The 23,943-nt window shown below is 40.4% G+C and overlaps 1 protein-coding gene across 5 annotated transcripts in view; it reads right to left on the bottom strand.

Annotated features, from left to right (window-relative positions):
* GLCE (glucuronic acid epimerase) overlaps positions 1–23,943 on the bottom strand; it is a 114,677-nt gene that overhangs the window by 56,823 nt on the left and 33,911 nt on the right. Inside the window, exon 1 of one of the 5 annotated variants that reach the window (XM_075535256.1) lies at positions 15,979–16,182. The exons of the other annotated variants lie outside the window; for them this stretch is intronic. The gene's annotated coding sequence lies outside the window, so the exon portion shown is untranslated. Of the gene's footprint in view, positions 1–15,978; positions 16,183–23,943 lie in introns of those variants that run through there. 5 annotated transcript variants of the gene reach the window in all.

Consider the following 23,943-nt stretch of genomic DNA (forward strand, 5'->3'; position numbering starts at 1 on the left):
AGAAAATTCCGCAGCCATACTTGCTATTAAGAAAGAATCATGGATATGAAGAATTCAAGTTTTCTATTTTAATCTATTGACAACTCTCAATTTACAGAAGAAAATGCAAAACAAACCAAAGAAGTACTCTCAAATATAAAGCAGTAGAACATAGGATTTAGTTTTAACATAGTTTGGCTAACTTCATGGTTGTCCAACTTCAGTTGACTTTAACAGATAATCATAAGCTTCATTTTCTGTATTCTAGTAGGTATCTTTGTATACTGTTTCATGCATGCATTGCTTCATTTTTGATCTGGTGTTAGTCAAATACACAAGCAGTTACTTCTTCAGGTTGACCCTACCCACCCTTGCCCTTCCCTGAAGCATGACCAGGAAGTTCAGATTAATGAAGCAGCAACAGCTTCAAAGGGGGATCGGAGGATGTTGCATAGCATTATCAAAAGATTACACTGTGCTCTTGAAAGAGTTTTACAAAGTTCTCCCCAATAGGAGAAAGGTGACAGAAAAGTATCTTTTTAAAACCCCATGGTCAGAAAGCCTGCTAACCTAGCAAATATGAAAGAGGGAGAAAAAGAGTCATAAACCACAGGTCAGCCACACTAAAGACATTAGCATATTAAACATATTCCACTGGCTAGAGATTTAGCATTATAATAAGACATACTACGCGGCACCACCTTTGTGGTGATGCACATGTAATTCCACGAAGCTGGATGTACGGTATGATTCTGATGTCATCATTATACCACAGAAGAAATCTGCAAAGCGTCGTGAGGCAGACGGAATCTGGGGAGACTCCCTTTGGCTCAGCTTTGGGCACAGTTCAGTAAACACTGTTCCTTCTGTTCTTCAAAAAGAGGAGAGTGGAGAAGAGGGAGAAGAGAGGGGAGGGAGAAGAGGTGAGGGGAGGGGAGGGGAGGAGAGGTGAGGCGAGAACAGAACAGAACTGGAAAACTACTGGACAGTATGCCTGGGTCACCTACTTGAGGGCTTGGAAAAGCAAACAGCAGCAGGTGCATTGAGTAAGAGAATCAAAATTAGAGTATTTCCAAAGCAGCAATGAGCTTACAATTTCCTCCCTTGGGTGTCCTTCCACCTGAGATCACATAGCTCAAACATGAGAAATGAATACTGTTGGCATGGACGGAGAAAGCCTCGGGAGAACCCTCCTAGTCATGGCTTGAGGAGAAGGGAAAGGATCTCCTAACACTCAGAAAAGGCAAGGAAGTCCCCAGAATCTCTTGTTGTTTGTGGGGCCCCTCCTTTTCCCTTCTGTATGGTCTCACACTTAGCCCCTCATGGCAGCTATAGGGCAACGACAAGTGAACCCCAAACTAAATCACTGCCAGTGAGTCAGTTCTGACGCCGAGCAGTCCTGGAGGACAGAGAACTGCGTCTGGGTTTCAAGAGGTTTACAGGTCCCTCGGAGCAGCTGATGGGCTCAAACTGCTGACCACCCAAGCCCCAGACTAGCCACTGGGTGGCAGACACGTGGTACAAATTCAAACAGCACTGACAAAGACTTTGACATGACCACATCCTACAGATGCCTTGAAATCTGAACTTAACTGGGTCAGAAGTAGCTTGTGAAAACAAACGTTTCAACATTTGTAGACCCAAAATCTAATAACATACTCAAAATGTCCAGAATACAACCCAAAGTTACCAGGCATAGGAAGAAAGTCTCAACTTGAATGGGAAAAAGTAATCAACAGATATTAATACCAAGAAAACACTAATGTTGAAGTTAAGTGACAAAGATAAAAAAGCAACCATAATAAAATGTATCAACAAGAGAAAACATTCTTGAACTAAATAGAAAGATAGGAAAACTCAGAAAAATAATAGAATATATAAAGAACACAAGATAATTTTGGAAGCTAAAAATTAATAACCAATATGTAAACTCTCACTCACTCACTGCAATAGAGTCAATTCTGATCCTATAGGACAAGCTAGAACTGCCCTTTAGGTTTCCAAGACTGTAGCTCTTTATGGTATAGAAAGCCTCAGGAAGGTGACAATGGAAAGAGTAAGTGAACTTAACAAGAATACAAATTATCCAATCTGACCAACAAAGATAGCAAAGATAGAAGGGGAAAAAACGAGGGAAAGAGCCTATCTCAGTTCTAAAATTTTCCAAATTGTGAAAGACAAAAACTTAAAAGACTCCAGATCAGCAAATCGCCAAACAGGACACAGAGACATCCATCCTTAAACACATCCTAACCCAAACTTTAGAAAACGGAAGACAATTAAAGAAATTGACAACAATCAGAACAAAAACATATTACTCACAGAGAAAGAATTCAAATGATTGAAATTTCTCTTTGGAAAGCACGGAGGCCAGAAAGAAATGAGTTATCTTTAAAGTGCTGAAAAAAAGAACAGTCACCCCGATTCTGTCTTAGGAAAAAACATCGTGCAGGGGAAGGGAAGTAAAGGCATTCTCCGATGGAGGACAACCACAGGATGGGTGTGCCAGCCAACGACTTTGCAGCAATTGCTAAAGGAAGTTCTAGCAAATGGGAAGTGATGTCAGAGGGATAACCTGAATCTTCAGGAATGTGGAAAAGATCATGACCAGGGTTAGATATCTGCGTAAATATAATCGAGACTCTTCTGACAGAGGCTGAAGGCAGTGGACTGTTTGCGTACACACCATGTATCTATCCCTTGCACATCAGGGAAGCCCTGGGCATCCGGGCTGCAAACGGCTTGGAGGCAGCTCTGGGAGCAGGACCTGTCCGAGGGCGCTGTGCTCCTCCTTCACAAGGACTAAAACCTTGAGTTTCCTGATAAGGCAGTTTGTTATGAGAAACCTAGTGTTTGGTCTGCCGCCTCGTTCCTGGTTTACTTAGAGGAAGTGCCTTCGTGCTACGAATCCATCCCTTAGTCAGCTGAGAAAATAAAAGACCGTGCAGGGAGGGCAGCCACCTGTACTACACCCAGCACAGGAGTCTGCCCTTCGCTGGAGTTAAACCACCATTGTAGAGGGACCCTATACAATATGTAAGGTAACTATAAAATAAAGGGAAGGGTTAAGGGACGTATATGTTGGTAAGGTTCCTATGTATTAGTTTAATTAGAAAAATACTGGCTCTTAAGGAACAGTAAAAAGCTAAGTACTCATAGTCACTAAAGCCACTCACTGTCATTGAGCTGATGCCAACTCAAAGTGGCCCTGCAGGGCAGGATAGAACTTCGCCTGTGTGTTTCTGAGACTAACCCTTTACGGGAGTAGAAAGCCCTGTCTTTCTCCTTCAGAGAAGCTGGTGGTTTCGAACACTAAAATAGCAGCAGCAGAAATAAAACTACATAAAATTATAAGCAAAAACACAATCACCAAAACAAAATAAAATATGAACAATTAAGTAACCTAAAAGGTGGTAGGAAAAAAGAAATCAGAGAAATGAACACCAGAGGAAATAAATACTGAGAAAAGTAATATATTAATAATTACATTACATTAAATGTAAACGGTCTAAACTTAACAACTAAAAAGACACATGTTGGGGGGAAAAATCTCGTTCAAATACAATGTGGTGAGGCCATTGGTTGGAAGGGGGTGCAAGTCAAGAAAAGAGGGGCACTGGTAAAGGAGCTGGAAAAGGCAAGGCAACAGATTCTCCACTAGAAGACACAGAAAGCAACACAATCTTGTGATTCTTCAGTGCATCAAACCTCTCAACTACAGAACAGTAGGATAATGAATGTGCGTTGTTTTAGGCCTCGGTATTTGTGGTAGCTTGTTACAGCAGCAATATGACCCTGGGACATTGGGTCGTAAAACAAAAAACAAACTTGACATTACTGTGTTCTTACGGAAATAACAAGTGTGTTATGTTGTTGTTTTTGGCCAACTGTATCTTCCTCCCACGAGGTACTTTTGTAAGCACATGATGCCAATTTTTTTTAACAATGCTGTATAAAAATTCATACTGTGCTTGCAAAAACCTCATGAGGTAAAGGACATGGTTGGCAAATGAATGTAGAATGTGTACATTATTCGTGTAAAAAATACAGTAGACTGGAAACATACAAAATGATTCACAGAAACGAGGACAGGGCGAATTCATCTAAGGTATTTTGGGCATGATATTAGTCCCCGGAAAAGGCGTCTTATTGGTAAAGTAGGTCAGCAGAAAAGAGGGAGACCCTCATCAAGCAGACAGACTGATGGAGGGGCTGCAACAATGGTCCCAACAACACCAACTGTGAGGATGACAGGCGGGGTTTGGCTGTGTTGCACAGGGACAGCAACTTAACACAAAACACCTAACATGTTTAAATTACTGCAAAAATGACACGGTGGGTCATCTGCCCTCCTTCAATTTCATCCCGGGAGCACCATCAGCATCAGTCCAAGGTTGACTGCTATGAGGTAGAAGCCAGGCTTACCTCCTCTCTCAGAGACACAAGTCTGACTCCAGCTGTCCCTCCCATCACACTGTTTCTCCACTGGGTTCTGTAACTCACTGAAGTGGCCACACGGAACTCAGAGACAACACTGAAGGTAGTGGGGTTTACTAGGGAAATAACATTTAAAAAGACAGAGGATACAGTTCTCTAGTCAGGATAGCCTCTTTTCTCTGACCATCAGCCTCTTAGACCAGCCTGGCCTCTGCTCTGCTCAGGCAAGTGTTACAAAGCTCTTTAACTACACACTGAGTGTCTAGAGGAATCCCACTCTGCCAGCAAGTCTCCCGTCCTGCTGGTCTCAGAAACCCCCAGAGCCCGTTATACCCTGTGTCCTCCAGACACTATAAATCAGAATAGAGTCAATAGCAGTGGGCTTGGGACTGGCCTTTTAGGGTGTGGGCTGGACTTGTCAGCTCAGTGTGTGTGTGGAAAGAGAAAAACACTCTTTACAGAAGAGACACGTGGCAAACACTACTATCACCAAATGATGATGCGATCGTATGCTAGGAGAAGCACTTCTCCTCTGCGATATTCTTCCCCCAAACTCACACCCAAGTCTACTGATAAGGAAAGCACAAGACAAGCTGAATTTGAGGAACAATACAAAACACGTGGCCATACCGCTTAAAATGATCAAAGTAGTGTTGTCTCATAAAGACAAATACTGTGTAAGGCCACTATTAGGAAAATAATATCAAGAAAAATAGCTTTCACACCAAAGGAAGCATACTTTGAAGGTTATGGAGAGGCTGGGAAGAAAGTAAATGAAAAAGAGACACACACAGATATAAAAGGATAGAGATACACACAAAGTCAATTTTTTTTTCATTAACCAAAAGAAACACATAAATGCACAGAAGTAGAAACAACAGAAGGAAAGAAATAGTTCTACATTTTAATTGGAGATCTTTTTAAAAAAAACATTTTATTAGGGGCTCATACAACTCTTATCACAATCCATACATAAACATACATCAATTGTATAAAGCACATCTGTACATTCTTTGTCCTAATCATTTTCAATGAATTGGAGATCTTAATAGCTAGCTCTTAGCAAAAAAAATATTCCCTTCCTACTAAAGACAAAACAATTGAGGTAATGAAAAACAAGGAAAGACCGAGAAATTATCATAAACTAGTCGGTACTAAGGATGACTAATAGTTCAATTCAACAAGGAATCCCAGCTTTGATCACTGCAACAGACAGAAAAACTGCAACATCCGAATAAAGCCTGAAGTTTGGCTGATAGCAAGGGTCTACTCTTTATTTCCTGGTTTTGGTAAATGCATGATAGGAAGATGGACAAGGGATATATGAAACCCTGTATAATATCCTGGAAGCTTTTCTATGAATCTAAAATTGAAAGTTTTCTTTACAGAAAAATAGGCTAAAATGAACAATTTACTAAAGACGATTGAAAGCCAAAAAAAAAATAAAGAGAACACTAAAAGATGTTCCACATCGTTAGCTATTAGGAAAATGCAAATTATAATCATTATCAGATACTACCATAAATGTATTAAAATGGCGGATCATAGCACAGCACTAATGTGACTCTCGTGCATTGGTGAGGAGGACAAAACGGAACAACCGTTTTAGAAAACAATCTGGCAGTTTCCTGTAAAGTTAAACACACGCTTATCATAAGATCTAGAAATCCCACTCCTCAGAATTTACCCAAAAGAAAATGTAAGTTCACAATTCATATTTATAGCAACTCTAGTCATAAAAACTGGAAACAATGCAAGTGTCTTTCAATGAATACATGGATAAACAAAATCTGGTACAGCCATATAATTAAATGCTACCAGCAATACAAAGACATGAACTATGGATACACAAAATCATTTAGATGCATGTCAAAGGTGCTTTGCTGAATATGATTCCATTTTTAGACCATTCTTAAAAAGACAAGACTATAGTCCCAGTGGTTGCTGGGGGAGAGGGAGGGGCATGGCAGGAAGGAGACAGCGGGCACAACAACTGAAGGACAGCATGTGGGAGGTTCTGGGTCCGACTAGCAGTTACATGCATCTATCTATGCATCTGTGCAGTGCCACGGAGGCTGTTTCCACTCAAGAGCAACCTATGTACACGCACAGCAGAAGGAAACACCGCTCCGTCTGTACCATCTCAGAAAGTCTCCCAGCCTTGGTTCTCAGGAGCACTCTGGCTGTACTTGGTCCAACAGAGGTGTGTTGGCTCTTCGGCAGTCAGGTACTCTCGATATTCTTTGCCAGCACTATAATTCAAATGTACCAATTCTCTTGTGGCCTTCCTTGTTCAAGGCCCAACTTTCTCTCAAATAGGAGGCATCAAATCTATATACATGTTAAAATTCATCAACTGTACCCCACAAAGTGTAACTTTACTGCATTTTCAGTGACAGAGTAAAATTTTCTGATACTGATAAACAAACAAAAAGCCTTTGTCATGAAGGCCTTTCCGGGATATTTTGCTTGGATTTTAAAGCCTGTAAAAGCTCTATTGACAGGGAATCCAGGGCGGATGATCCCTTCAGGACCAGTGGTGAGAGTGGCGATACCGGGAGGGTGGAGGGAGGGTGGGGTAGAAAGGGGGAAGCGATTACAAGGATCTACATATAACCTCCTCCCCGGGGGACGGACAACAGAAAAGTGGGTGAAGGAAGACATCAGGCAGTGTAAGATATGACAAAATAATAATTTATAAATTATCAAGGGTTCATTAGGGAGGGGGGAGAGGGGAGGGAGGGGGAAAATGAGGAGCTGATGCCAGGGGCTTAAGTGGAGAGCAAATGTTTTGAGAATGATGAGGGCAATTAATGTACAAATGTGCTTTATACAATTGATATATGTATGGATTGTGAAGAGTTGTATGAGTCCCTAATAAAATGATTTAAAAAAAAAAAAGCTCCGTTGAGCAACACACTGCTCTGTTCACTTCCTGATATCCTGCTCACTGGGAGAACAATAGTCTAAATATGCCAGTTCCTTTAGGATAGTGGTTCTCAAACTTCCTAATGCTGCGACCCTTTCACAGTTCCTCCATGTTGTGGTGACCCTCCCCCACCACCATAAATTATTTTTGTTGCTACTTCATAACTGTCATTTTGCTACTGTTATGACTTGGGCGACCCCTGTGAGAGGGTTGTTTGATCCCCAAAGGAGTCGGCCCACAGGTTGAGAATCGCTGTCTAGGAGATGTAGCGATTGCAAAGAAATCTGAGCTGCTAACCTCTGCAATCCCAACCAACTGAAAAGTAAATCTCGACATCCGTCTAAGCAGATCCTGCGGTCACCTGGCTGGTTCCGACGTGGAGCAGCCGGACAGAACAGAAAACTGCCCGCTGGGGGTTCCTAGGCGGCGAGCTCACGGGGGCAGGTGGGTCATGCCGCCACTGACCTTTCATTTAGCAGCCGAGCTCCTCAAGCACGGTGCCACCAATGTCCCTCCTTAGTGACATCACAAAAGACAGCTTTCCTTAAAAATAATATGAATAACACTTTATACATATTGATTTAAAGCCAATAGATAATTCTACGGAGTGGGAAAATGTGATTGATCCTCCTTTAAAAAAAGGGTTGCTTTATTTGAAGATGTCTATGAGAAGCATGGATGTAAACCAGACAGCTTAATATTGCAGAAGTATTACACTCTTCTGTAAGAATTTATTTATCTTACATCAGCTCAGAGAGCAGAATTACAAGCTCCCCATGAATTACTATTATACTACATATACCTAGGGTTACAAAACATTGAAATCCATTTTCATTGGAGTGGGGGAGTTTAACAATGAAGCATAGGGGCTGTTCTGCAAACATTCATTGTTATTACTTAATCACGTGATTGCTAAAGTTATCTTAGGTGTAAAACAAATAAATAAACATATTCACTAACTATTATTGTTATGAAGCGGAGTAAAACCGTTCCTCGTGTCTGAGCGACTGCAAATCCTTATGGGGCGCACTCTGCGCTTCCTCAGGCAGAATGGCTGGTGGGTTCAAACTGCAGGCCGTGCACTTGGCAGCCCAAAGCTTAACCCATTACATCCCCCCATCCCCCCCACCCCACCCCCCACCCCCGGTCTCCCTAACTGCAATGATTACTTGCTTTTAAGGACCCGGGTGTTCTTAGTTGTGCTAGTCAATTTTGCAACAATTTCGCATTGCTATAATTTATCTAAAAGAATCAGAGGGAAAGAGGAGAGGAAAAAACAAACCCGGCAGCAACAGTCTCAACTTCAAATGGAAACATTTACAGAGTGTTTTGTTTTCCAAGCATTACATTCAGTAGGAAGCAAAATGATCTGCTTCAAGAGGATCTGTTTCCCCAGAAACACGTTTGGACAAATGGATGACTAGACTCTGCTAACCACACCCTCTCCAGCCGAAGCCATCTGGGTCTAGTCCCTGCTAATAGTTCACAAAGGTCAGGGGAGTTTTGCTATCCATTAAAGCAGCGCCCACTGCAAATATGAATGTCTCCCGCTCCATAGCGCCTGCTCAGTAGACACTCCATCAGCGCCCACTGCAAATATGAATGTCTCCCGCTCCATAGCGCCTGCTCAGTAGACACTCCATTTACAAACAAAGGCCGCCTTAATAATTCAAATCTGACTTCCAAAGATGGAACGTATCTGTTAGAAGCTTTCAAGGTAGTCCGTGAAGTTCATCTGTCTCTCTGTGGCATGGCATGTAGTTAAGTCACTCATATTCTCAATGCCCAGAACCACAAGATTTTCCCCTGCTTTTAAGAGAATCAAGAAAACCTCGGTCATTTTTATCATTGTACCATCCACAGTTCATAATATAATGTCCCACAAATGCTGCCCTGACCTGGTTTTGAAGTTCTGGCAGGAGGCTGGTCAGTTTCCTCTTAGAAAAACCGATGGAACCCACTCTCTAATTATTCCCCTTATTGAACTCTCACACTTGTGGGCGGCCATATACCTTCCTGTTCTTTCTAGGGTCAGCTACCCAACAACCAGGTACAGGCTCCATTACCCAGTCCCTTGAAACTTGGCCCATCCTACCCTACCTGCCGCTCATGAGCCCTCTGCTGAGCAACCACACCTGGCTCATGCCGTGGCTTGCAGCATTTTCCTTGGGGAAGCATAAAGATAGTAAAATAGTTATAACATTCAGTCTTTCTCTTGATCAGCATCTGCTCTTACCAGACCTCATCCAAGGTACTGATTAAAGTGCTGTTCAACTTGCAGCTTTCTTCACAAGTTTGCATTTAATAAGTACGTTTTAATAGAAGAACTAAATCCATCAGGATACTACACTTTGCTAGGCACCGAGAAACCAAATCTAAAAGTGTTTGGAGAGCATTATCTAGTCACATTTTAAAGATGATCAGAAATAAAATCACCTAGGTCTTTAAAAGCAGCTAACCCTGCCTTCATCCTCATTAGTATTATGCATCTCTACATAAGCAAATCAAATGAATTTCCTATTCAGCATTCTGAACTTATTTTCCTTTCACAAATGTATGCAATCTGTTTATTTACTTGGAAACACATAGATCAATGAAGAAATTGTCCACAAATAACATTAACTTGCCAAAGAGGAGTGGGATTTTGGATGGAAAGCTGGGTATTGGAACAACAAGGTACCCAAGAGCCCCTGTACATTATACTCTGTAGCCCAAACGGAGAGCCCTGATGGAAGAGAGTGTGAAAGCTCTGCTGCTAACTGAAAGGTTGCCGTTGAACCTACCACGTGGCCCATGGAAGAAAGAGGTGGCAGTCTGCTTGCTACCACTCTGGTAAAAAGTTCTGCGATGGTCAAGTTTGAAATTCATGCCTGGTAGGCGATCTATAAACCTGAAGTGGAGATGGATTGGACACAGTGACTGTAACCAATATCAAACACAGTGACGATTATGAAGATAGTAGTATTTCTTTCTGTTGTACATTGGGTTGCTGTGCGTTCGAATCAACTCAACAGGATCTAATAACATGTTTATTCCGAGGGGCCACGATGATGTATTGGGTTAGGCATTGAACTGCTAACTGCCAGGTCAGCAGTTCCAAACTACCAGTTCCTCTGCAGGAGAAAGATGAGGCTGTCAGTTCCCTTAAGGTTTCAGTCTTGGAAACCTATGAGTTGGCATGGATTTGAAGGCCATCAGTTTTGGCTTTGGTATGTTTACACAAATCAGTATTACTAAAATCCCCCATTGCTGTTTTAGAAAATTACATAATAAAGAACAAACTATGCATTTGACTAAGGATCCCAGGTGGTGTAGTGGATTACACATTGGGTTGCTAACCACAAAGTCTGCAGTTCAAAACCACAGCTGCTCTGCAGGAGCAAGAGGCGGCTGTCCACTCCCATAAAGAGTTCAGAGTCTCAGAAATCCACAGAAGCAGTTCTACTCTGCCCTATAGGATTGCTATGAATCAGACAGACTAGGTGGCAGGGAGATACTCTTGATGAGCATCCCTGAGAAAACCCAGTACAACTATCTTTAGAACTTGGAAAAAGTGCTAAGAATTGCATGATTTCACCTTCAAAGAGTGGACAGACATCTAGTTCATAGCCTCAGCACAAGGAGTAGCAGATGAGAAAGATAAGCTAAGAATAGTAAACAATAGATAGTATATCTTTTCTACTATTTTAAAAGTTTATCCATTTACAGGAAGGCCCTACTGAGAAGTTTGCTTCAGTCTGCTCTGGGTTGGCAGTTCTTCGCTATCTATTGATGAGCACTGGTTTGGAGCAACTGTTGTTTTTGTTTTGTTTTGTTTTGACTGTGTAAGCGCTTTCAGGCTGTTGAACTTGGGGGGAGGGGGAAGCAAAAATTTACCACTTTATTAAATGACAGCATTTGCTGAGTTGCAGTTAGCATCCTAAATTCTTCACTAAGAAAAGTCAAACTGAGTGCATGATAATTCTTAAGGCCATTAAAAAAAATTCCTTAATGTCTCTCTGACTACATACTAAATTGTCAGGAGTCTGGATGGCCAAACTGAAAATTCCTCGCTGCCTTTGAAGCAGAAAATAGTAGAAGAGAGAGAGAAACCAGGTTCCCAACTCAACACAAGGAAAACAAAGTCAGCCTTTGTGGGTAATATCCAGTGAGCATCTGGCACGCTCAGCACTGGGGTTGTGGGTAAGGGTGAGGAATGGGCCAAAAGAACGAGTTTTAAGAGTTTTCATCAGTTTCTCAAAGTGGGCAATACCACCTCCTGCAAGGCATTGAAATGAGCCGGGGGGGGGGGGGGCTATAAAAGCAGATACTTCTATTTTATCCTGGATTACATGCTATGGTAAAAAAAAGTTTTTAATTTGGGGAAGAGGGCATAATGTAATTTTTTTTCTGAAAAAAAGGCAGTAGGCCAAATACATTTGGGGATTTTGGTTATTAAGACTATAAAACACATGAAGAATTTGTATCCAACCCTTATTGTTACCATTATACTTTACATGCACAAAGACATGGACTGTGTCTAGCTTGTTTATCATCACGATGGTCCTGTTGCCCAGTACAATGCCTAGAAAATGGTAAACACTCATTCTGATTTGTTGGGTACGTCTGAGACCAACTATGTTCATATTAATATTGGCTCCTTGACGCCACTGTTGATTTGATGTACAGAACAGTCACCCTCTAAGATGTCCACATCCTTATTCCCTAGAGTCTGCGAGTATGTTACCTTCCATGGCTCATGGGAATTGCATCTGCGACTATGGTTAAGGACCTTTGAGGTGGGGAGCTTCTCCTGGATTCTAAGGGCCCAATCCGATCACATGAGTGCTACCAAGTGGAAGAGGGGGGCATAGCATAGGTCAGACAGGGGATGGAGGAAAGGAGGAGGAGGAGGGAGCTACTTTAAGTGTGAGACTTCACCTCTTGTAGCAGGCTTTGAAAATGAAATGGACAAAGCAGGGAATGGCCCTTATCCGAAAGCCACAAAGGAAGGGGGATCTCAGTTCTATAGCTCCATTGACTGAATATCTGAACGACCAAGAAAAGAGACCACTGTCTACGCTGACATCTGATGTTAGGTCGGTGAGATCTACGGAGCCGTCAAATGGTCAATTTCTGTTCAAATCACTAAATTTACAGTAATTTGTTCTGGCAGCAAGAGAGCAGCAATGAGAATTCTAGTGACACTGAATTCTAGTGACCTTCACACAGAGCTTCTTGCTATCAGCCTGCTGCTGTTTCCATAAAAGACTTAAAATTATGAAATGCTTCTATCTGATGACAATCTTTTATCTCTATCTCTTCAGTTTCATACGCTCCACATTTGGCAATGCAAAGGACAAGTCCTATTTAAAACTAGCATTTTAGAACAAATTGTCACTCACCAATCATGAATGTTTTCGAGTTAAGTGTGTGGTGAGCATTATGCCAGAGTACAGGCCAGCACCATAGAATGGTTACACCACGCTGTGATTTCACATCCCTTGCAACATGCAGTTAGCAAGGACATACGTAGAAAATGTGTTATAAAACAACCCCATGTGCCCAAATTACTGATTAACTTACTTTCAAAGGCAACGTCTTTTGTTTTTAAATCTGGAACCATTTCTTTGCCTCTTTAGCATTATATACACTTCTTCTAAAATATTAAAACAACCTCATAAACAATCTGCTTAACAGTAATTAGAAGTTTATCGAGTTAAAACAACAGCAGAGTATGCCACAACACAGATGGCAGGGAAGCTTTCTCCTTCATGATTAGTGTCAACGAACTCGTCTCCAATTTCACGATTAAGAAGAATTTTATCGCAGGCTATCTCATTTACAAAACATAAACTAGCGAAAAGAAAACCTGATTCAGAAATCTTTTGTTCAGGACAAATCTTTTTAAATTTTTTATTAATAAAATCTTTTATTGGGGGCTCTTACAGCTTATAGCAATCCATACATCAATTGTGTCAAGCGCATTTGTACATATGTTGCCATCATTTTCAAAACTCTTTCTACTTAAGCCCTTGGTATCAGCTCATTTCACCTCTCCCCCACTCTCCCTCCCTCCATGAACCCTTGATAATTTATGAATTATTATTTTTCCGTGTCTTACACCAACTGCTGTCTCCCTTTACCCACTCTTTACTGTTGTCCAGCCCCCTGGGAAGGGGTTCTATGTAGATCATTGTGAGAGATTGTCCCTTTCTCCCCTGACCTTACCATTACCCTCCTGGTATTGCTACTCTCATTATTGGTCCTGAAGGGATTATCTGTCCTGGTTCCCTGTGTTTTCAGCTCTTATCTGTACCCGTGTACATGCTCTGGTCTAGCCGGATTTGTAAGGTAGGACTGGGGTCATGATAGTGGTAAGGAGGAAGCATTAAAGAACTAGAGGAAAGTTATATGTTTCATCAGTGCTATACTGCATCCTGACTGGGTCATCTCTTCCTTGTGACCCTTCTATAAGGGGATGTCCAATTGTCTACAGCTGGGATTTGGGTCTCCACTCGGTGCTCCCCCTCATTCACATTGATATGATTTTTTTGTTCTGGGTCTCTGATGACTGATATCTGATCCCATCGACACCTCATGATCACACAGGCTGGTGTGCTTCTTTCATGTGGGCTTTGTGGCTTCTGAACTAGATGGCTTCTTGTTTATCTTCAAGCCTTTAAGACCCAAGATGCTATGTCTTTTGATAGCTGAGCACCATCAGCTTTCTACACCACATTTGCTTATGCACCCACTTTGTCTTCAGCGATCATGTCGGGAAGGTGAGTATCATGGAATGTCAAGTTATTAGAACAAAGTGTTCTTGTGCTCAGGGAGTAGTTGAGTAGAGGCCTAATGCAGGACAAAACTTAGCCAAATATGTGATTAAAGGAATCAAAATGGATGTAAACTTGCACTATTGACTTCATTCTAGTCAACTATTTAAAAACACTAATTCCATTTACAACTGGCTTCCAAACTTTGCTGCATGTTGGAATCACCTGGAGAGCTTTAAAAAAATCTCAATGTCCGGTGCAAACCCCCTATCAAATAAATCAGAAAGTGAGGGATAAGAGCCAGGCAACATAGGAGTATATATTCATTTCCTCCCAGATTCTGAAATGATTCTGATATGATTTATTAACGATGTGAAATGGTACAGAGCACTGAAGGATCAGGTTAATTAGGCCTGTAATTTGTCCCTGGCTCTCCCAACAGCCAACTTGGGCATATCACTGGGTAGCTATTTTCTTACCAGTAAAAAAGACAGGATTGAACAAGTTATCTCCAATATGGCATGAGTCCATGATGAGATGCCCTACTTTTCCTCTAAAGAACAAATTGTCCTAATGTTCAAATTGTTAATAAAAATAAAAGAAACATTTGCCATCCAAAATCAGATGCCTGTTATGAACTTATTTGTAAAAGGAAAAAATTATTTTACAGAAAGAATCAAGTTCAGCAACACCTTAATTGCACAACCTTTGACATACAGGGAATCCCGAGGTTACCAATAAAAGCTGTTCAAACTATGTCTTGAGGAATTTGTCAGGACCTTGAGTCTGCTCTCTCCAGTTCTGTCTTGGACAATGAAACGCCACCAGGGCAGATCTGGATATTTAAAGTTATGGCTAACTGCAACAATGGCCTTGCTAGAACGTAATCTCTGTCTTACAGAAGATGGGTGGATAACTCACTCAAAGATGGCGACATTCCACTCAAAGACTGCGAATGTGTGCCAATCTCCTACCGCTCTAGCTATAATCTCAAGCATCAGCCTCCCCAAGGGGCAGGCTCACCAGGAGTCTCCTGTTCTAGGCTTCGACCCTAAACATTTCCTGCCCTGGGCACCACGCTCCATCTGCAAAATTGTAATGCTTTGGGCTGTGCCTGTGGTGTGCTGGGAGCCATGCCAGAGCCGGTTTAAACGGCAAGTAGGTGTTGTCCAGAGCCCAGGAGTTAGTAACCCAGTGACTTCCGGTCCATCCACGTCATAAAACGACAGGCTGGAAACTCGAGCTATTGTATAAATAGCTTGCTACTAGACCATTTCTTGAATTTCTCAAAAAACTACTAGCTACATGCTATTTGACTTTAAAAACAAAATTCTTGTTTTCTTTAAATCCTGTAGATTTTTTTAAAAAAATCAATTCATGAATGAATTATCAAGACAATGGCTTGAGAGCATGCCTGAATAACAAGTCACTCTTGTTTGACAGCCTCAAACCCAATCTTCATTTCTGATTAGCCCCTTCCAAATACGAGCTTTTGTGAGAGAATGTGAAAAACAATCAATAGACTCAAAAATTCATCATTTTACACTTGTAGGGTAAAAGCAATGTGGTGGCAGACTTCTAACATGGCCCTCCCATTGGATGGTATTGATGGGCTTGGCTAACCCCTCTCAGTGTGGTCTAGGCTTAGTGACTTGCTTCTAGAGAACAGAATATATTAAATGTGATAGAATGGGTTTCTGGTCCAAAATATAGAGAGCTGGATAGTGCTCATTCCTGTCTAAAAAGAGAATATGGAAAACTGAATAATTAAAAATGAACCACTCTCCTGGGATCCACCAGAGAATTGAGGTCACAGAGCAAACTAATCCAAAACAGGAGTGGCAGAAAGGATGCTAATAAGCAATTACAGCTTACCAGGAATCAGAGTCCAAGCAGAGAAGCTCATAGCTGACGCCATTCCTGGAGAGAACAGGAGGCTGTCATGGATCAAATGCTGGAGAGGTCCACTAGCTTCAGAGTGACTCCCTCTGGGAGCCCAGCCACAGGGGTTCTCTGTGCATTTTAACTGCAGGGGCCTCACCAAACTCTCAAAGGAGAGATCAGGTTAAAAAAGACAGACCAAGAGAGAGGAGAGAGAGGGGGGAGAGGGGAAAAAAGGGAGGGAGGGGGAAAAAGAGAGAGAGAGAGAGAGAGAGAGAGAGAGAGAGAGAGAGAGAGAGAGAGATCTAAGCTTCCAGCAGGGGAGAAGGGAAGTAATCTCTATGCTCCATACCAAGGCCTATCCTCAAGAAAAACAATTTTATTGCTGTCTGCAGTGAGTCTGACTAAAGTCCAACTGACTGAGGAGTGAATTCCCCACCTTCAAGCTTCTCTGGACTTTCCAATTGGGGGGGGGGGAGAGAGGGGGAGGAGAGAAAGAGAGGGGGAGAGAGGGGGTGGAGAGAGGGAGAAAAGGAGAGAGGGGGAGAGAGAGAGAGAATATGTATGTAGACAGCTCAGGGACACAGTCTCATTAAAAGACTAAAATCTAATCAAAGAACTACAGAATGTTTGTTTTAATACCTCATAGCTTAGCATCATAGCAATAGGCTCCTGGACAGCAGGGGATTATAGTTAAAATAACTGTAAGAAAGTAAAAAACAATAGAATTTCCCCATGGGCTTTTTAAAGCCCCCTCATAGACTTACACACCTCAGACCTTGGTACAGCATTGTCATCTTTCAACAAAAAATCACAAGACATACTAGAATACATGTACTCACACATACACAATACACACATTCTGTAAAGACAAAGCATGCGAACCAGACTCAGACATGGTAGAGACTTTGAAAGTATCTCACCAGGCATTCAAAGTAACCATGATAAATACAAGAGTGCTGCTGGTGTAGCAGTTAAATGAGTGGCTATAACTCAAAAGGCTTGAACCCACCGGCCCAATCTGGAAGAAAGGGGTGTCAGTCTGCATCCAAACAACTGCCAGCCTTGGTCCCCAGGGGCAGCTCTACCCTGTCCTACAGGTTGTCGAGTCAGAACTGACTTTAAGGCAATGAGATTAGTTTATTGGTTTATGGTAAATAAGGTTAATGATAAATATGGCTGAGGGATCTAATGGAAAAAGTGGGCTACATATAAGAACCGACATATAATGTAAGCAATGAAAAGGAAACTCCAAGAAAAATTCAAAACAAATGTCAGAAATAAAAAACACTTTGACAGAAATAAAGCTTTTGATAGGCTCATAAGTAGCTGGACATGGATGGCTAAGGAATATTATCAGCGAGCTAGAAGCTATGTCAAGAAAAAGTTCCCAAATAAAAATGAAAGAGAACAAGAGAACTAAAAAACAAAACACAAGCCCTCTGGGACAATCACAGAAGTTATAACGTAAGCATATGGGGAACACCAGACGGAGAGGAGAGAAAGGAACAAATAAAACTTTGCAGTAATAATGGCTGAGAATCTTCCAAAATTATCTACAGATATCAAAGCCCAGATCCAGGAAGTCCAGAGAACAAACAGTATAAATGTGAAATAATGTAAATTTAAAGATATTACATTCAAGCAGCTGAACATCAAAGGCAAAGAAAATCCTGAAATAAGCCAGAGAAAAACAAACAAAATAAGCCAGAGAATAAGAACTGCATTACCTATAGAAAGTAAGAATATGAATTACATGACCTCACTTCAAAAATCATACAAATAAGAAAATAGAGAAATATTTAAAAGTTGTGAAAGAAAAAAAACAAAGGGCCAGCCTAGAATTCTGTATTCAGCAAAATTATCCTTCAAAAGTGAGTAAGATACTTTGTCTCAGACAAAATTTGAGAAAATTTGTCTCTAGTAGGCCTGTTTTAAAAGAAATACTCCCCAATAAAATGATTAAATTAAATAAATAAAAGAAATACTACAAGAAGTTCTTCAGAGAGAAAGAAAATAGAAAAGGGAGAGTACTATAGAAGAAACAAAATTAAGATAAAACTTTAACTTTAATCGTTTAAAGACATTTGTTCAAAATAATAAAAATGTTTAGGGTAATTATAGCTTATGATTTAGTGAAATAACAGCAACAAAAAAAGAGATGGAAAGAAGGAATACTGTTATAAAGTATTGTTATCCCATGAATTGGTATAGTGTTCACTAAAAATGGACTTAGATTGATGTAATATAAATCACAAACTCTAGGGCAACCATTAAATATTAAAAAAATACACACATAACTAATATGCTAAGAAGAGAAAACAGAACATTAAAAACTGGAGAATACAGAACAGAGAATGGGAGGCAAAAACAAAACAAAAACGAGGGCAATTAATAGAAAGTAGATACAAATAGGAAAAGCAGATACTAACAACCCTATCATTAATAATCACTTCCAATGTACATGATCTACATTCATCGACTGAAAGACAAGACGGCCAGAATGGCCAAATAAAAATAAAAAACATGACTCAACCATATATTATCTATAAGAAATTCACTTTAAATATAAAGAAGAGTTTTAAAGTAAAAGGACGGAGAAAGAGAAAACATGCTAACACTAATTTTTTTAATGGAGTATTAATTTCAGACATGTATGATTTCAGAATAAAGAAAATTACCAGGGATAAAGAAAGAGGAACACTGCATAATCAAAGAGAGGTCAATTCCCAATAAAAACATAATCCTTAATATAAGATAACTAATAACAGAGTTTTAAAGTAAACATAGAAAAGCAAAACTGACAGAACTTCAATGAAAAATTGAAAAATTCACTATTTTAGTTGGAGATGGAATATTCCTCGTATCAGTAACCAGCAGAATCTACAGGCAGGAAATCAGTATGGATATAGCTGAACTAAAGAGCACCATGAATCTTCATTGGTATTTGTAGAAGACTTCATCCAACAATAATAAAAGACATTTTCTTCTCAGGAAACATTCACTAAGGCAGACTATACCGTGGGCCTAATACCTAATCCTTCAAAGCACAAAAATCACAAAGAGGCTCTCAGACCATAATGGAATTAAACTAGGAAGCAGTAATGGAAAATCCTGAAATATTTGAAAATTAAACAAACACTTTCAAATATCACATGGGTCAAAGAAGAAGTCTCAGAGAAATCAAAACATTTTGAACTGAATAAAATTTAAACACAGCTTGTCAAAATTTATGTGATGCAGCAAAAGCAGTGTTTAGAGGAAAACTGATAATACTGAATGTATATAGTTTTTTAAAAAGGAAAGATCTAACAGCAGAACGATTATCTGAGGAAACTTGGAAAAAGCAAAATTAAATATAAAGCAATCAGATGAAAAGAAATAGCAAAAATTATTAGAAATCAATAAAATTCAAACTAGGGAAACCTGGGGGGGGGGGGTTAATCAACAAAACCCCAAACTAGGTCTTTAAAAAGACCAGTGAAGGGATCAGGTATGAGGCATCATCAGAACAAAAAATCATATCATTGTGGATGGGGGGATGGGGGGGAGTGCGGAGTGGAGACCCAAAGCCCATTTGTAGGCCACTGGAGATCCCCTTACAGAAGGGACTGGGGGAAGAGAGGAACAAGTCAGGGTGGAATATAGCAATAATGAAACATACAACTTTCCTCTAGTTCCTAAATGCCCCCCCCCACTATCATGATCCCAATTCTACCTTACAAATATGTCTAGCCCAGAGGATGTACACTGGTACAGATAGGAACTGGAAACACAGGGAATCCAGGGTGGATGATCCCTTCAGAACCAGTGGTGAGAGTGGCAACAGCGGGAGGGTGGAGGGAGGGTGGGGTCGAAAGGGGGAACCGATTACAGGGCTCTACATATAACTCCCTCCCTGGGGGATGGACAACAGAAAAGTGGGTGAAGGGAGAGACATCAGACAGTGTAAGATATGACAAGATAATAATTTATAAATTATCAAGGGTTCATGAGGGAGGAGGGGGCGTGGAGGGAGGAGGAATAATGAGCTGATGCCAGGGGCTTAGGTGGAGAGCAAATGTTTTGAGAATGATGAGGGCAATGAATGTACAAATGTGCTTTACACAATTGATGTATGTATGGATTGTGACAAGAGTTGTATGAGCCCTTAATAAAACGATTTAAAAAAAAGCTGTGAAATGGACAAAACTCAAGCGTTGTTTATGCTTGCGTCTTCTTTCATTTTCTCTGAAATCCCCATCAGTCTGGCTCTCCCTCCACCTAACCAACTTGCTCTTCTTAAAGTCACCAGTAATGCTCAGTGGTCAAATTTCAGTTTCATCTGACTTTACCTGTGAGCAGCAGCTGACACAAACAATAATACCCTCGTTGACATGTGTGGGTGTGTCTCAGTACCCTTCACCCTCCTGGTCCTCATCTTTCTCACTTGCCTGTACTGGTTCCCATCTCCATCTTCCGAATACTGAGTGCACTGGAGCTCAGACATTAGAGAGAGTCCTTTTGGCTTCCCTTTATTTTCCCTCCTTAGGTGGTCTCTGCCAATTTGCAGGCTTTAAACATCACCTAAACTGATCGGGTCCCAAATGATCTACTGATAGAAAATTTGGTTCTCTCTCCACAGAGCCTATTTAATATTCCCACCTATTTATCTACTCAGCTTTTCTTGGGAATTTAATATGCATTTCTCAACATGTTCAAAATCAAACTCTTGATTAATCCCATTACTAGTCCATCCACAAACCTCTTCCATAGTCCTTTTCATATTAGAAAATAGAATCTCTAATCTTCCAGTAGTAACACAGCATCTCTTATGTTTCAACAAAACTTTTTGGCTTTACCTTCAACATCAAAGCCAACCATTTCCCCCATTTCTATTGCAATGGAGCCCACCTGTGTTACTGCGAAGAGTAGGAGCCACTGGGTAAAACACTGAACTACTAACCTCAGGGTCAGCGGTTCAAACCCACCCGATATTCCTCAGAAAAAAGATGAAGCTGGCTGCTCCCACAGCGATTTAGACTCTCGGAAGCCCTATATATTGGAATCAACCTGATAGTGACGAGCGTGAGTTTTCTCAGTGATTCATTCCTGCCCTGCACTCCCGTTCCCTTGCCAATGGTGATGCTTTAAACCAGAATAAGTCAGATGTAATTACTCTCCTCAAAACTCTCCAATGGTTTCCTTCCTCGGATTCAAAGACCAAGTCCCCAATGTGTTTCATTTAACTAGCTCCCATGCTCTCTGCTAAGCACATGTACTTACTACTCTCATCAGGTTTGGATCACATTGGCTTTCTCCTTGTTTCTAGAGCACTCTCTGCGTGCCCTTTGTTTAGGGCCTTTGCATTCGCTATTCCTTGAAAACTCCCTTCCCTGCAATATCTGCACAGGCTGCTCCTTCAAGTCTTTATTCAAATGTTACCTTCTTTGTCATGCCTGCCAACATTCCCTCCCACAATTCCCTGCTTATATTTTTGTACAGTATTTATCACTATCTGACACATTACATATTTTCTCTGTATTTTTTTTGGTCTACCTCTACTAAAATGTAAGATCCACAAAAGCAGGGATTTTTGTCTGTTTTGTTTACTGGTATATGTTGTTATTCAACAATTCCTGTCAATAGTAGACACTATGTAAATAAATGAATAAATGAATGAATGAACCAGTCAAGAATATTCTAGGAGAGGGAAGCAATTTGAATAATTGAAGAAACCAAAATATTACATTCATATTTCAATCATTATGATTTAAATTCTGACAGATTTATCTCTCTGATTATACTCAAACTAGGTTTGTATTAAATTAGTTTACATTCACATGTATACTAATTAGGAGAGGGAACGCAGTTCAGAAGCATCCTAGGTAACAAAGAATAACCAGATTGAATGAGGAAAACAATTTTCCGTGAAATATCCACATACATCATTTCACAGAATCTAATGCTTAAGGATTTACCAAGTCTACTAATGAAAAACCAGTCAACACTTCAATCAAGTTTAATTAAGGGTGCACAGTACGGGGGGAGCGGGGAGGGAGGGGGAAAAAAAGAGGACCTGATGCAAAGGGCTTAAGTGGAGAGCAAATGCTTTGAGAATGATTGGGGCAGGGAATGTATGGATGTGCTTTATACAATTGATGTATGTATATGTATGGATTGTGGTAAGAGTTGTATGAGCCCCTAATAAAATGTAAAAAAAGAAAAGTGGAGAAAAAAAAAAGAAAATGATTAGGGCAAAGAATGTACAGATGTGCTTTATACAATTGATGTATGTATATGTATGGACTGTGATAAGAGTTGTATGAGCCCCTAATAAAATGTTTAAAAAAAAAAAGGGTGCACAGTACACCACCACCCCACACTTGTAAAGAGATTGAAAATCATCCCACAGGTAATTTATAAATGCTAAGGTAGTGTGGTGGCGTACAGTGGACTACTAACGACAGGTTAGCAGTTGTTCCATGGGAGAAAGGGGACGCTTTTTGCTTTTGTAAAATTACAGCCTCGGAAACACAGAGGAGCAGTCTGCTCAGTCTAATAGTCACTAGGAGTCAGAAATGACTGGACAGCAGTGAAGTTGGTCTTCTGCATTAATATGCTTTCTATACATTCTCCAACCTAATTTTTCTTCACCTGCCTTTTATGAAGCCATTATTATAGAAAAAAATTAAATGAGAAATAGGATTTACAGTTCCCAAGAACAGGACTTAATTAAACTGAAAATGATCTACATATAACCCCCTCCCAGGGGGACTGACAACAGAAAAGTGGGTGAAGGGAGTCATCAGTCAGTGTAAGACATGAACAAATAATAATAATGTATAAATTATCAAGGGTTCATGAGGGAGGGAGGGAAGAGGGAGGAGGGAGGGGATAAAATGAGAAGCTGATACCAAGGGCTCAAGTAGAAAGAAAATGTTTTGAGAATGATGATGGCACCAATGTACAAATGTGCTTGACACACGGATGGATGGATGGATTTGGTAAGAGTCGTATGAGCCCTCACTAAAACGATTTTAAAAATGTATCATTTAAGAATTTGTATTCATATAGAATTTTACAAACTTTTCAAAATGATTTCATCACATCTTCTATCATAATCTTGGTACAGAACATATAATCCAAATGAAAACCAAAGCTATTGCCATCGAGTTGATTCTGATTCATAGTGGACAAGGTAGAATTGACCCTCAGAGTTTCCATGGCAATAAATATTTACAGAATCAGATTGCATACCTTTCTCCCACAGAGTGGCTGATGGGCACAGATCACCAACATTCTGAACAGCAAGCAAGCACTTACCCCCGTGCTACTAGGGCTCCAGACTGTACAATACGCAGACAGAGTGTCACATTCCCTTGCGCGTACATGCACGCACTTAACATATGGAAAAAATGAACTCTCAAAAAGATGAAATGACATGCTAAAGAGTAAGTGGTTCAACCTGGACAATAACTCAATTTAATTCGACTATTTTCTATTACACTGCATTGCTTCACCTAGTGATTACAAGATTAAACTGCATATGTCTACAAATATTTGATTGTATAAGTTTCCTCCTTCAGGATTAGGGGTATTTATACACCAACTCATTATAAAAATGTTTTCAAATGAAACAAATATGCAAATATTTTCATGAGATGAAAAAAGAAAAAGATCAAGATGTAAGCAATCAATAACTGGGTCAAGAAATTCAATATCCAAAGCAATAATGGCATAAGACTGTCAATTGCTTTCTATGCACACAGGGCCAAAGTTTTAAAGTCACTGAATTATTAACCAGGTACTTACTAGTACTGCAACTACCAGAAATAGTAACCGAGACCATTCCAGGTAAAATTACTTTTATTATTATTGCTAGAACTCTACCTAAATCTCTATCTGAACAATCTTGGAAAACTGGATGAAAAATGACACAAATGAATTGTTTTTGCCCTTCTTTCTTAAGTTTAGGTT

This window comes from Tenrec ecaudatus, chromosome 17 (assembly GCF_050624435.1).
Source record: "Tenrec ecaudatus isolate mTenEca1 chromosome 17, mTenEca1.hap1, whole genome shotgun sequence".
Taxonomy (NCBI): domain Eukaryota; kingdom Metazoa; phylum Chordata; class Mammalia; order Afrosoricida; family Tenrecidae; genus Tenrec; species Tenrec ecaudatus.